Here is a 13,646-nt window from a genome sequence, read left to right on the forward strand (position 1 = left end):
TGCCCAAACCTCTTTGCAAAGATTTCATATTTTGTATTTGCCATTTGGAGCATGGGGGGGGAGGATTCTTTAACACCCACCTGCATTAAATATGTAGCAGTATTTGCAGAAAATAACTTTCTCCAGTACCTGATCTCAGATCAATATACTCCAGAAAGATGCATCCTAGTTGCTAGGAAGGTCAACAGAAGACAACAGGGAAGCAACAGCTTTTCAGAACCCCAGAGAATCCTATCACCTAATATCCCAACAGCTAACTCATAAAATAGTAGAGTTGGAAGAGGCCTATAAGGCCATCAAGTCCATCAAGTCCAACCCCCTGCTCATCACTCATAGTTCTGACATCACTCATTGATAGGGTTGCCAGGTTCACGGCCTGAGACTGATCCTGTATCTTTAGGAGAAGAGAAAGTCAGCCAAGTGCAGGTGTTCTTGCAATTCTCCCTTCCCCCTGCACAACTTTTAAAAATACGGAAGACCTATTGGTTGCCAGGCCTGGCCTCCAAGAGGTCTTCTGTATCTTTAAAAGTTGTGCGGGGGGAGGGAGAATTGCAAGAACACCTGCACTTGGCTGACTTTCTCTTCTCCTAAAGATACAGGATCAGTCTCAGGCCCTGAACTGGGCAACCCTACTCATTGACTAAATTTATTGAAAGGCAGGAGGAGCTAGTATCATGGACCCCATGGAAAACCTTTGACAGGATTGGAAGAATGGAGAATGGGTTACAGATATTGTGGAGGGGGCTGGGGAAAACATGGAAGAAATACTTCCAGAAACCTCTAGCAGCTCTGTGTCTAGTGAGTTAATTGATGATAGTAACTCTCCTCATTCATAACAGAGGGAAAGGAATCCCCACTGGCACCTAGCCTAAACCTAGGGCTCATCCAGACGACTGTAAAATGTGTGACACCCGCTATGTGTGTTCATGATTTTTCGGTTGTCCAAATGACGTCTCGCACTGTTACGCATTTTCGCGGGTTACATCCGCTCCTTGCAATTCCGGCAAAAATGCGATTTGCTGTTTAAAATCAGGAATCATCCGCTGTGCCTTCAGGAGTTAGGATGCAATATCACTGACTTTACAGCTGATGGGCGGTTCTTGGGCATTTCCCCTTGCCCCTTCTCCTCATTCCAGCCAATCACGTATCTGTACTTTTGCATATGTGCGAGAACAAGCCTGGGAAAATTGAACCAATCATCGCAATGGTGGGGTGTTGGGGGGGGTCTGCAACTACTGCGCAGATGCATTTTATTTTTTGCCAGCCTGCAAACTGGGCGGCCACTCTGGGTGAGATCTGCAATGCACAGCAAGCGAGAAAGCAGGGGTGGTTGGTTTCAGCCTGCCTCCGGAAAGCTTTGTCAATTTCATTGTACTTGCTGGGGTTTTTGCTTCAAATCAGAAAAGCATACATTGGTTTAAGTGTAATATCGCAAATACAAACAAGAAAAGGTTTGCTGGTCGGTTTCAAGCCTGCTCTGGAAAGCTTTGTCAATTTCATTCTCGTGGGAAGGAAAGGGAGAAGGAGGGGGAGATGACACATTTCTTGCTTTTTGGAGAAATAAGTTCAATTGCCAGCATGTGTATCTCCTTAAATATCAATAAAGGCAGAAAAGCATACATTCATTTAAGCATAATATCGCAAATACAAACAAGGCAGGCGTGAAACCGACCAGCAGCCTTTTCTTCCGAGGCGAGAACTCCTTTATAGCCATATTGTGCTTCGTTGCAAAGGGGGAGAAGAGCATACATAATTTTTTTGCTGACCAATAGGTTGATAGGGGGAGGTTTTAGAGGCGGAGCTTGGAAAAAGCAAAAAGAATGTAGGGGTCTTACTGCTGTGTGTGTGGGTGCAAAAAAAGCATTTTTTTTAATTGGGAAAGAGTGAACTAAAAGTCAAAGTGAGGACTATCAGATGACAAACCGGGCCCAATTCAAAGTGCTGGTATTAACCTTTAAAGCCCTATACTATTTCGGCCCAGTTTATCTGAAGGAGTGCCTCCAGCATCACCAATTATGCCGCCTGACAAGATCAGCCACACACAAGACCTTCTCTCGGTCCCACCAGTTAAAACAGCTAGGCTGGTGCGGACCAGAGAGAGGTCATTTTCGATTGTGGCCCCCACCCTCTGGAACTCCCTTCCTTTAGACCTCTGCCATGCCCCCTCCTTGATGGCTTTCCGCCGATCCTTGAAGACCTGGCTGTTCAGGCAGGCCTATGGGCTTTCTGGGGTGGGTTAGTTTTTAGTGCTGCTGATTACATGTAAGAGTGGGTAGCTTAATTATTGAACGTTGTTCTTATGGTTTTATATTGTATTTTATCTTGTTATTGTACGTCGCCTAGAGTGGCCATTAACTCGGCCAGATAGGCGACTCAAAAATAAAATTTTATTATTATTATTTATTATGAAAACTGTGGATTATCCCGCTCCGTTTGGATAAGACCCTAGATGAGATAAACCCTAATGAACAGTCTGGACTTTTCCAGAGAGAGGAGAGTGAAAGGAATTTCTCAGAGAGGGAGATAACAATTTTGCCAAGGTCACACAGAATAGAGGAAAGGAGGCTTCAGCTAAAGGAATTTCCTTTTTTCCCCAGAAAGAGCCCCTGCCTTGCTGCAAAAGCTAGAAAATGCTGAAGTTAGCCAGTGCCAGTAGTGTGCCAACCCATCAGCTTTTATAAGGAGTGTTGGGGGGGGGAGAAATCCTTGTTGTGACAACTCTCTGCTGTTGCTGCCATGTCTAGTTCTGTATCCTGATTCATGCCTGGAATGTCTGATGCTGCATTCCTGTACTAACTTATGGAATAAAGCCTTTGCAAAACCCAGTTTAGTCCCGAGTTTGCTTCTCTGGTTGGGAGCCAGGGTAGCCAGGGTAGCCAGGGTGGCTCATATCTTAGAAGGGTGCCTACAGATTTTGTTTATAACTTTCTTTGTAGAAGGGCTAGCTACTTTTTAAAAAAATGAACATTCAGAATCTAGGTCCCCTGCTGACTTTGGGCCTGGTACATCAGTACTCGCCACCTCTTGGGATGCCTGAAAGTAAGGTTGTAGAATCGTAAGACTTGTTGGGCAAGATGGGATCCCTAAATATGAGGCAATGGGAAAGGACATGATTTGGGGATGCACAAACATTTCTTCTCTAGTGGCCCTTTTTGAAACAATTCCTTCCATAAGGCCCAGAATGGAACTTGCAACAGCAAAGATAAAAGAGGAAATAAGGGGAAAGGACTTTTTGATATTTAGTTTCCTCCTGGAAATCAAAACAAGACATTGAGCAATGGGGGGTTTCTGCACTTGGTTGACTTAGAACAGCTGCTCGCCAATTTTTCTAGCTCTGGGAAGAAAAGCAGATTGCTGTCTTGGGTCTGAGGAGCTTTTCAGAAGCAATCCAAGTCAAACTTCCCCTCAATGACTTCATTCAAAGCTGGTTTACATCACGAAGAGAAACTCTGTTTATTTATTTGTAATAACTTCAGGATTTTTATGGACCCACAAGAGGATGTAATTTAAGAAAACATCAGCAAACTTTCCCAAATACCAAAGTTTCAAAATGAACCATGCCAAAAACTGCTTGGTGGAAAGAGTTCATTATTAAAAATAGGAAATGGTGGCAAAATGGCTTTTGTAAGGGACCCCCAAGTGAATGGCTCTGAAGAATGTATTTCCATGCACAATAAACATATCTCTATATGGATGAACTGCAAGACTAGGTAAATGTCTTATTTATTTTAATCCCCTGACAAGCTGACCATTTTGGGCATTTCCAGCAGGCTAAGATAAATGGGTTTGTACTTTGTAGTATGTTGTTTAATTATTTGTTTCCTTTGCTTTTTCATGCTTTCCCCCCAACACTTAGAATGAATCAATTTCCCCTTTCAAATAATCCCTTCAAGTTCAAATGGGGCCCTTAGTATTATGATTAATTATTTAAAAACATCTGGTTAGGACGGAGCCAGCTCAGTACCAGCTTTTCAAGGGAAGTTTAGGTAGCATCCCTCTTCTTCAAAAATTATTGGCACTGTTCTCTCTGCTTTGATTAAAGCCACCTGACTCAGAAGTAAACTATGAGCATTCTGGGCTGGGGACAATCTCTTCCTAAAAGAAGTCCGTGGCATCTCCCTAGCGACTGCCAGTAGTACTTGGGTTTTTGACAGCATTTCCAGGCCAAGCTGGGCTTCTCATATTCTGTCACACAATATGTTTTAAGTTTGGATTGAGCCCAACATCTTTTTTCCCCAGTGGTTTAAGTCTCCAATCAGGCTTGTAAATGTTGGCCCCTGCAAGGCTCTGACATGACATGTTCATGGCATGCAGCCTGGAGATGTGCACTTGAGCCCTTTCCTTCCCAAGGCTATCCCCTGCTGGTTTGGGACACAGGGTGTACAATTTTCCCACCAGTATCAGTAAGGAAACTGGTTCACTTGGATTCACTGGTTGAATTGTTTTCCCAATAAAGCCCCGGCTTTGGATCAAGGTGGTCAGAGCATGCCCAAATTTTCCAAGCGTTTTCCCCTCCCTCCCAATTTGAAGAACACATTGTCCAGTGTCTGTAAGGCTTCTGCTTCTTGTTTGACATCTCTTATTTACAAAGCAAACAGAATGTTCCTTTTAACACACCATCATGCTAAGTTTATTAATGAAGAAAACAATCCCATGGGGTCAGCCCAGGAGACCCTTGGAACCTGCCAGCAAAAACTCTTCAAACACTCAACGCGTCAGATCCTCCAAAATGATATTTCACACAATGAAGTAAAAATAATATTTTCCTTTCGGCCTTTCCAGCTGCTTTTGTGGACAGCAGACAGAAATTATTTTCTTACTCTACTCCCAGAGCAGAGATCTGTATGGAGAGTTGCGTTTATTTGTTTAACATGATGATTTCATCCTAAATGTCTCGACAGCAAATAGTTGGGGGTTTAATAAAGGTTCTTTGAAAGGACGGCTTGAGCGGTTATTTGTAGAAGGAAAATGCAAAGTATGCAGCTCTCAGGAGGAGAGACCAAAATGGCTGTTGTGATTAGAGGGTGTGGGGAAGAGGAGAGGGAGGACCTTGAACTATGCTGGGCTGACCAGGAGAAGGCTGGAACTCCTGGGGTATCATTTCCTCCCACTCTCCAACTGATCTGCTGCACTGGATTATGGCACTGGAAAGAGGGCTGACCTTTTGATTAATAAGTGTCTGAAAATGTCTCCCCACCCCAGAGAAAATGGCTGAAAAAGGACAATAGGCCCTTTCTTCAGACTTGACTATCAGATTTGGAAAATAATCACTTGTACTTGGCTTGTAGTAGTTGTCAATGAGATTATATTTATTGTTATCATTTTATTTATATACCATTTAATATCAAAACAGGGTTCTCAGTGGTTTACAAAGTATGGGTTGCACAAAGATTAAAATATAATCATCTATAATTAAAGGACACAACCAAACAATTCCATTGAAACATTAATATATAAGACATCTATAATTAAAATAAGCAGCTGTTAAGTGTTCCGGTTAAACGGCACCAGGAGTTGCAAGCTTTCTTGACAAAACAGGAATTCCACTTGTGCACAGATATGGTGAGAGACCTGAAGTTTATTTATTTATTTATTATTTTATTTATATCCCACCCTTCCTCCCAGCAGGAGCCCAGGGTGGCAAGTTTGTTTGCGTCCCATTTCCCATGATGCTTTGCACTTAGAAAAACTATTATAAAATGAAGCATTTTTCACAATTGTCATTCTGGAAGAAAGACACTTGGAGAAAATTAGGATGAAAACATTTTTTTAAAAAAGCAGAGAAATTGCCTGATTGTTTCATTTCTGTCATAGATCATAAAATGAATTGAATACATCTGAAAAATTGGAACCACTACTGCACAACTCCCATTCAGCTGAACAGGGCTTGCGCAGAAGAAGTTCCCAGTTGATGATACTCATAACTCCTTTGCAGAAATGAGATGTGAAACAGTATGTACTGATTTACATTTTTGTTCTACTGTGAGCTGCTTTGAACATAGTTATATGGAAAAGTGGCATACATACATAATAAATAGATATAAATATGTATGTGTAACTTCCTAAACTGAATGTACAAAACTAGCCAGAGATCTTTTTAGAGACAGTATATATGCTCCATTTTTATTTTAGTTAAATTAACAAAATTAAATTAGAATCAGCATGACGGTTTTGGGTATGTTAATAAATGCATGTTTAATTCTAAATTAATATAAACAAATTTATACAACACATGGGCAAATTAGACTACTTATTACACAACCAACATGTCACATTTTTCTTATTTATATTCTTCAATTAAAAAGGAATTCATTGTCTAGGGTGATGTGTATGGTAGCAGGGGCAGGCAAGAGGGCTGATGGAAAGAAAGAAACGGTTTAATTGGTGGTCATATATAACTAATTGTTGTACTTTATCAAAAATAGATCGTTAGCTAAATCTAAAGGAAAATCATAGCAGTGTATACCATCAGATATTTATTGTAATGTACAAGACATTTATTATAATTTAGGTATTTAGTAATTTATATATTCTGTACTTTATCGGCAGTTAGATGTTTTCCTTATGAACATAAGAAGAGCCTTGCTGGATCAGAACAACAAAGGCCCATCTAGTCCAGCATCCTGTTCTCACAGTGGCCAACCAAATTCCTCTGGGAAGCTCACAAGATGGATCTGCTAGGCCTTGTGACTCATAGTTGACCTCATGGTAGGGTGCCTTTTCAAGCAGCCCCCCCAAAAGAGGACAAAAAAACTGATTTGTACAACCTTGGCATTTGCTAATCTAGATGCATAGATGCAAGTTTTGAAATAATTACAGCAATTTAAACAGAAATGTGGCACATCTCACCATAGTGGAGAAGGCTAGGTAGCCAGATGACATGTGTTCCTGCTTAGTTGCTGTCCTGGTACAACTGTTGATGGGTGACTTCAAGGAACTCCTGCCTTTCCTTCTTAGTGTTCTTTGTTTTTAAACTGGAGTCGGGGTTTCTAATAGAGGACTCCTTCAAATAGAGGGCTGAAATAGGACAAAAGGCTACCATGCCTCACAGCAGTATTGTCCGGTAAATCCACTCCTGCCATATCCCACAGGCTGATTTTTGCATTTACACTGGGCTACTGTGGTTTCCATTGGACCATCTGCATGGGTTGAGACACAGATCAACCACAATGACAAGTGACAAACAGAGAAAAGTTTAGCATTATGTACTGGGTGCTGCCTTGTTTTTTAATCATCATGCCAATGGCTTGGAGGGAGTCACCCTCTGGCCCGTGTGAAGGAGGTATATGTTATTCTGTCAAAATCTGCCAACAACAGTACTGGCAGTGCAAAATAGATTTAATTATTATTCCTACACGGAAAAAAGTCCTGTATTATGGAGTGCCATCTACTGGCACATTTTTTTCTGTTTTTATAGCAACCTGAAAGTTAAGACAGAAAGGAATAGGGCTACTTCATCATTTTCCCCCTCTCTCTGAAAAGTATCATGAAGGAAGAGGCCACACAGAGGATCTAACAATAACAAGAACTTTACTATAACTAACTATATACAGAGAACAAGGCCCACAGCATGGTGCTGCTTGTAAGGCAGGCCTGGAACTGAAACTGCCACAGACTGGGGCTGACTCAGCACTTTCTGGTATGGCAAGCCTGGAGGGCCAATACACTACACCCCTCCCCCCTAGCTCTCATAGTCCTGAAGATACTTGGGATGAGCCCTGGTGTGGGTCGATCGATGACAATTTTGCATTGAAGCTGATGGTGCATCCCCTACTTCGCCATTTGGCTCTGGTTCATGCTAGTCCACTTCAGGGCCCAGGCACAACTGCTCTTGTCCAGCATCAGCAGCAGCCACTGGCTCATTTTCTCTTTCCACTTGAGTATTTCCAGCAACCTCAGAGAGAACTGATGGAGCTGGTCTTCATCTTCTCATCTGGTCCACATGTCAACATAACACATGGCCGTCTGGTGTTTGAGCCCTGTAGGACAATGGGCCCGTGGCTTGGGTCATAGTGGCAGGAATCCATGTTTCACCAGCACTGTAGTTCCTGACATACACTGGGTCACCTGGGGTGAACACCCGTGCAGGTTCTTGAATGGCAATGGACTCCCTTGGTCGGTCCTTGGTCAAGTCAGGATACAACTGATCAAGCAGAGTCGTTAGTCGTCTGTTCACTAATAGCTCAGCTGGGCTCCTTCCTGTTGTGGCACAAGGTGTGATATGTTGTGTCAGGAGAAAACTTGCAAGGCATCAGTGCCAGTCGCCTTCTACAATCCGTTTCAATGCATCCTTTGTTGTCCTGACCATCCTCTCGGCCTGGCCATTGGTTGCTGGATTAAAAGGGGCTGAACATGCTGAATCAGTCTATTATCCAGGAATGTGTGGAATTCTGCAAATGTGAACTGGGGCTCATTGTCTGAGACAATGGTGTTTGGCAACCCATGTGTTGTGAAAAGCCTGCTTAAGGTCTTGATAACAATACGAGATGTCATTGATGATACCAGAACCACTTCTAACCATTTGGAGTATGAATCAACAACAATCAAGAAAGTTTGTCCCTGGAAGGGGCCTGCAAAGTTGATATGAAGCCATGACCATGGTGTTTTTGTCAATTCCCATGAGTGCACTGGGGTATGTGGTGGAGCTGGTCTTGAAACCTGACACTTCTCACATCTCTTGATGCATTCTTCAATCTCACTGTCCATTTTGGGCCACCATGCATAGCTGCGCCCCAGAGCCTTCATTCGCACTATACCAGGGTGTCTGACATGTAGGGCCTCCAACACCTGATGTCTCAACACAGTACGAATGACAACTCTATTTCCCCACAGGAGGCATCCCTTATGCACTGATAGTTCATGCTGTTTGGATACAAATGGTCTGAATTTCTCCTCAAGCTTCCCTAATGGCCATCCCCTCCACCCCCAGTTGAGAACACAGACAAGAACTGGGTCCTTGGACGATGCAGTGGCAATATTCCCAGCATGGAGGGGTGGTTCCGGTAATGACTCTAACAACAGCACATACAGCTGAGGGGCTTCATCAACCCCAGCAGAAGAGAGAGGAAGGCGGCTCAAAGCATGAGCATGGGCAATGTTCCTGTCAGGCCAATGTTGCAATGTGTAATCATATGTGTTCAGGAAAATCGCCCACCGCAACATGCGCGGAGATAATATTTGAGGCATCTGCTGGTTAGGGGCAAACATCCCAATAATGGCTTGTGGTCAGTAGCAATAGTGAATGGTCAACCATAGACATAGTCATGGAATTTTTTTGTGCTAGCCGCAATAGCCAGGGCCTCCTTATCAATTTGGGCATGATTCCATTCTGCTGAATACATTGTTCTGGAGTAGAAAGCAATAGGTACCTCATGAGAGTCCTCAAGTTGGTGGCTCAGGACAGCTCCAATACCGTATGGAGATGCATCACACGTGAGAATCAAGGGCTTCCTTCATCATAGTGCACCAAGACACTGTCAGACGATAACAGATGTTTTACATCACAGAAAGCCTTATCATGCCGGGCTGTCCACTGCCATGCAGCATGCTTTTCAAGAAGGCGATGCAGTGGTTCTGCCACTGTAACCTTATGTTTCAAGAAGGCATGACAGAAATTCAAGAGTCCTAAGAAGGCTTGGAGTTCCTGTTTATTACAGGGCACTGGAGCTTCATGAATTGCTTAAATTTTTTCCGGGATAGGCCAAATGCCAGTGGCATCAATACTGTAGCCAAGGAATTCAGTTTGGGAAACACCAAATACACATTTCTCATGCTTGACCTAGATACCGGCAACAGCAAAACAATGCAGTACATCCCGCACTCGTGAGGCAAGTTCAGCAATAGAGTTGCCGGCAACCAAGACATCATCAAAATACAGTATTGCACCTGGTACTTCTTTGAGAATGTCCTCCAGTAAGCTCTGAAAAATTCCAGGGGCCACTGAAACACCAAACTGGAGGAGCTTTACTCAGAATGCTCCATGATGAGTGGTGATAGTCTGAGCATCGGCAGTAGCATCATCCACAGACAGTTGCTGATAGGCCTGGACCAAGTCAAACTTCGCAAAAACTTTTCCTTGTGAAAGTGATGCCAAAAGATGACTCACCACTGGGATTGGATATGGATGCTGATGCAGGGCTTTATTGATAGTGCACTTATAGTCACCACAAATGTGGATGTCGCCATTGGCCTTCAATGGAGTGACAATGGGTGTCTCCCATGTAGGGTGTGTCACTGGCTCCAAGATGCCTTGCTCTATGAGGCGATCAAGTTCAGCAACAATCTTTGCTCGCAGTGCAAATGGAACATGTCGGGGTTTCATATGGATGGGGGCCACAGTAGGATCCAAGAACAACGAAACAGGAGGCCCTTTATATTTCCTAAGACCTTTATCAAAAACAGCTTTGAAATCATTTACGATGCTATCCCATAATGATTCACCAATCTGGTGGACCCCCGTGAGAGCAATGCCCAATGGCTCAAACCAATCTAAGCCAAGGAGGCTGGTGCGATGCCCTTGAGCAACCAGTAACTGTAAAGTTCCGTGGAAAGTTTGGTAATGTGCCTCAACTTCACAGACACCCTTTATTGGAACCTGATTTTCCTAGTAATCAGTAAGTCTGGAGTGGAAAGGGACAATTTGTGGGCCCCCACAAGGAAATATTTGCTGGTAGGTTTCTGATGAGATGATAGTATAACCTGAATCCGAATCAACTTGCATGGTGCATGGAGTGTCCTGGATGGTGACTGTCACCTTCATCTTCCTCACATTGGCTGTCACCTCCTCTGCATTGTCATATGTGGAAAACTTCTGTACAGTGTGTGTGGTACGGCTTTGTGTCCTTGATGGTGTTTTCCTTTCCACCGCATTTCTGGGGGTGGCTGCTTCCTCTTTGGCTTGTCATACTCGCTCAATATGCCCAACTTTTTGACAATACCGACACTGTGCACCTCTGAAACGGCAGGCACGCCATTCATGGAATCCACCACAGCTCTTACATTTCACTGGAGAAACTTGTCTGGATCTCAGAGGTCCTGCAGCACCTATTGTGGTTGATGAGCATTTGCACTGCAGCCTGTGGATCTCTAGAAGCTGTTGATTTGAATCTTTAGCCAGCTGGGTTTCTGAACAGGGTGAGTTTTTTTGCCAAGTGCACTTCTCGGGCACTTGCTGTTGCTGCTTCTGTAGCCAGAGCTTCCTCTAATTCAGTCTTGAATGTGAGCTGTCCTTTTGCAAACAGAACTTTTGCAGGCTGTCATCACGCAACCCACAGACCAGGCATCTCCTCAAGGTTTGGGAAATAGCAGTGTTTTGCCATGCATCTTAAGTTCAGCAACATACAATGACACACTCTCTGTTGGGGCCTGATTTTGTTTGTAGAAAGAATTATGTTGTGCTATTTCAGACAGTTTTGGAGAGAAATGTCATTGTAAAGCATTCAAGATATCCTCATAAGATGTATTAGCAAGTTTTGCTGGTGCTACGAGGGCCTGGGCTAGGTCAAAGGTGTCCGGCCCACAGACCCTGAGAAACACAGCACACTTCTTCTTTGGCTCTGTAATGCCATTTGCTGCCAAGTAAAACTCCAGCCTGGCTCCAAAACTTTCCCACTTGCTGGGACATGCAGGGTTAAATTCTTCAAGATGCCCTTGGGTGGCCATATTCCACAAGATACACACTGACCTGGAGTGCTTTGCAGTGGTTTCCAAAAGGCCCAAGCTGATGTCCTAATCCAGTCTAAGGAGAAATGCTCTCTCCCTTTAAGCCTCTAATGTATGAAGAAAACACTCTGTGTGCCTCAGTATCCCACCTTCGTCGCCAGTGAAAAGTATCATGAAGGAAGAGGCCACATAGAGGACCTAACAATAACAAGAACTTTACTATAACTATTTATATACAGAGAACAAGGCCCACAGCATGGTGCTGCTTGGAAGGCAGGCCTGGAACTGAAACTGCCACAGCCTGGGGCTGACTCAGCAGTTCCTGGCATGGCAAGCATGGAGGGTGAGCTTGGAAAAGTTACTTTTTGGAACTACAACTTTTTGGAACTACAACTCCCATTGGCCCAATCCAGTGGCCATGCTGGCTGGGGCTGATGGGAATTGTAGTTTTAAAAAAATAACTTTTCCAAGCTCTGGGCCAATACACTACATTCTCCATGAGAAAGCTAGCAATATTGTCGCTGATGTGCTGCTTCTTGCACAGATGTATAAAGGCCAGCCATTTTTTTGAAATCAAGATGCTGCCTTCAAGGGTGTGTTCTTCCAGTGCGGGCATCTCTGGAGGTGTTCTGTAACCTCTGTCCAGCCTCACCCACAATTTCACATTGACACAACTTATGACCAAGGCTTTCTTGGGAAGCCTATGGACTAAGTAAAAGCATCCAACATTTAAAAAAACACATGCATACAAAACATACTTTGGATTCAGTAGCAAAACATATAAGATAGGTTGTCTGTGTTATTGCCTAAAACAAGAGTGGGCAACTTTTTTTTTCTGTTGAGGGCTGCAAACCTGGGGGGGGGTTATCTGTTGGGGCCTCAAACTGGTGGGTCAGACCAAAGGTTGGAAGGACCACCCCCTTTTCTCCCTTTCTGCCACTCCCTTTTGTCTTTTTGACCCTCATTTTTCTTCCTGGTTTCCCCTTCCTTGCCACCCTCATGAAATTAGGCCAAGGACCACAGGTTGTCCACCCCTGGTCTAAGGAGCAGTCATTGCATGCAATACAGGTGAGAAGGCACTGTACACTGCCTGTCAAAAGAGAAACATTGGAAATTATTTCTTGGATGCTAAAGCTGATGGAACCAATTCATCAGCTAGTTTGATCTAGCATACAAAGCCCTAAATGGTTTGGGTCTCAAGTCCCTAAAGGAGTGATTCCCTCAGCATCAACCAACCCTAGCCCTACAATCAGCAGGGAAGGTCCTGTTGATGGTGCTGCCAGGGCTGGTCCCAGGCATGCTGGGGCCCTTGGGCACCACCCTGCCCTGGGCTCCAGCACTCCCCTTCCGCGATGCGCGGCAGGATGTCTGCCGCACATCACAGGGCAGGAGCTTCAGAGCCCCTGCCATTCCCTCGCTCAACCTACCTTTCTTAGCTGTGTTTTGCGGCTGCGCATGCTATGTTTGCATGGCTGCCCTTTACCAAGATGGTGGGCGAGGTTTCCCTAAGGGGCTGAAGCCTCTGCCGCCATCTTGGCTGATGACAAGGATACACACGCATAGCACACATGCTTGCCATCAACCAAGATGGCAGCAGAGGCTTCAGCCCCTTAGGGAAACCTTGGCTGCCATCTTGGTTAAGGGCAGCCCTGTGTGCGCTGCATGCACAGCCGCAAAACACAGCCGAGCAATCCTGCCACAAATCACAGAAGGGGAGTGGAGGGGCCCCCGTAGCCCCAGGGGCCCTCGGCCAGGGCCCCACCTGGCCACCCTTTGGAGCCGGCCCTGGGTGCTGCCTCTGGCGGCTGCCCAATTGGCGTTGACCCATGACAGGGCCTTCCCAGTGGTGGGTTTCCACCACTCTCTGGTGAGATGTGTCTGTCTCCCTCATTATTGACTTTTGGGAGAGATTTAAAGACATTTCCTATTTTCCCAGGCATTTGATAGCTGATGGATAATGGCCATGACAAGCTTGAAATGAGTAA

The sequence above is a fragment of the Rhineura floridana genome, chromosome 1 (genome assembly GCF_030035675.1).
Source record: "Rhineura floridana isolate rRhiFlo1 chromosome 1, rRhiFlo1.hap2, whole genome shotgun sequence".
Lineage (NCBI taxonomy): Eukaryota > Metazoa > Chordata > Lepidosauria > Squamata > Rhineuridae > Rhineura > Rhineura floridana.